General features: G+C 44.3%; 1 pseudogene; it reads right to left on the bottom strand.

The window, feature by feature from the left end:
• Window positions 1-916: 916 nt before the first annotated feature.
• LOC102876593 lies at window positions 917-1,919 on the bottom strand (annotated as a pseudogene).
• Between the last annotated feature and the right edge of the window lie 171 nt (window positions 1,920-2,090).

The raw sequence follows: 2,090 nt of genomic DNA, 5'->3' as shown, positions 1-2,090 counted from the left end.
AATTAATCTTTCGATTTTCTAAATTTTTTTAGGCAAGTTACCTTTTAATTTTTTACCCACTCTTGTTAAAGGAGCAGATAAAAGACTTTTGCAAAGTTGAGTAACAGCACAAAATGTTATCCAAATTGAATAATTTATTGTAGGTCAGGGGCTTGCCTTGTTTTACACTTAGAATTTACATTGTTCCCACAAGTAGCAGGTATTCATATTATAGGAATTTGATATTGACATATTCAATAAATAAATCATGTTGGCAGCAAACTTTTATTCAAATATTATATAACTCTAGCTTTATAAAAAGCCAACGTAATTGAAAATTGGCTTCTCCCTCTGAAACCTTAAGTATTCAAAGCTTGAAACAATTTAAAAAATGAGCAAATAAAAACAAAAAACCTCTGCAGCAGATGCTGTTGTTGTTGTTGTTATGTGCCGTCAAGCCGTTTGTGACTCATAGCGACCCTATGTACAACAGCCCTAAACCGTGCTCTATCCTGTGCCAATCTCATTGCCTCTGACACACTCATCCCGATTACCCCAGTCACTGAATCAATCCACCTCATAGTCTTCCCCTCCTGCACTGTCCCTCCACTCTACCCAGCATGATGTCCCTCTCTAAAGACTTGTCTCTCCTTACAACATGTCCAAAGTATGTCAGACGAGCAGATGCTACTGAAAAAAAAAATCTAAATGAGCTTACAGAAAGCATTTTAGCTCAGAGCTATAAAACCAAAGTTATCTTAATTCCACAAAGAGGGAAGAGGGTGTTTCACTTCATGCCACTATTTCTCTAGAACCTCATGTTTTTCAAAATTTGGCCACAAATCAAATCTTGGTGTACTTGTTTCCTCTAGTAGAAGAGGCCAACTACAAATAGGAAAGAAGAACTAACTGCCTAAACGAGTTGGAAAGTGTTCTGTCATAGTGTGCAAAGAGTGAGGAGTTCTAGATTAATCTCTGAACCTCTACCGTGGCTTTGAGCTAGAGTGAGAACAGATCTTGATGCAGCTCTTTTTTGCTGGGGGAACACAGAGCGAGCCTTTCAGGCTGGAGCAGGGAGGGGTGAATTGTACTGAGACTGGCTCCTTGATCTTAATTTTGACTTTATATCACCTTTGCCTTTTTTCCTTGGCAGAACGAGATCGAGAACGGGTTCTGCTTTGAGACTTCCCATATGCATCCTTAGATCCGCTTCGTGAGCGAGAACAAGAACCCCGATCAGATTTGGGTTTAGATTTGCTCTTTGATCTGGATTTCCCGCCCTTTGATCGAGAACATGATCGACCTTTTGAGATACTTCGAGTTCCTCTGTCGCTGCTTCTGCTTCTGCTTCGTGTTCTTCTTCGAGATCGAGACCTGGATCTGCTTCCACAGTAAGACCGCCTCTGGCTTGTTCATGGCTTATCCTCAATAAGCCCAATATTTTTGCGGTTTATTTCTGTACCGTCCAGTTTATCTAAAGCACACTTCATGTCAAGGTAGGAGGGAAACTCAGTCACACCTTCCTTTGTACGTTCTTTGTGAGCATCTGCATAGGGCATTTCACCTGCTTGTCTCATGAAATCCTTTAAGTCTTGACAAACGTAACGACTAGAAAGACTTTCTACAATGAGCCTGTGCTCCGTAAGAACGGGGGTCGGCATTTGTCTCTCCCGGAAGTCCTCTGACCGCGGCTTCCGGTTTCCGTAGCTGCTGCAGCGGTGCCCTCTCTCCCGATACCGGCCCCGGGCGTGCTCCAGTCATATGCTCCTTGCACAGCTTCCTGCTCTTCACCTCGAAAACAGCCTCCTTGGCCTCAGACTCCATGAAGCATACCCATTTTAGAGGTCCACTTTGAGGAGGCGGCCGTAGCCACTGAAAAATCGTTGGATGTCCCTTTCTCGTACGTTATAGCTAAGGTGTCCTGTGTATTCGCATGGCATAGCCGGGGTGGGCAGGGGTGCGAAGGCCGGGGGTCGATCAGCAAGCCATAAGCAGTGGACCAGGTGTAGGCGCAGAGACTGCCCAACACGCGGCTCTAAGCAGAGCGGCGGCCAACTCCAGCCAAAAAATCTGTATGGTATCTTTGACGTCATCCTACAGCTTATCTGTAG

Source organism: Elephantulus edwardii, unplaced genomic scaffold (assembly GCF_000299155.1).
Source record: "Elephantulus edwardii isolate Elephantulus edwardi_28Jun2011 unplaced genomic scaffold, EleEdw1.0 scaffold00061, whole genome shotgun sequence".
Taxonomy (NCBI): Eukaryota; Metazoa; Chordata; class Mammalia; order Macroscelidea; family Macroscelididae; genus Elephantulus; species Elephantulus edwardii.
Note: the sequence above shows the minus strand (reverse complement) of the source record. Positions and strands in the feature narration are given on the sequence as shown.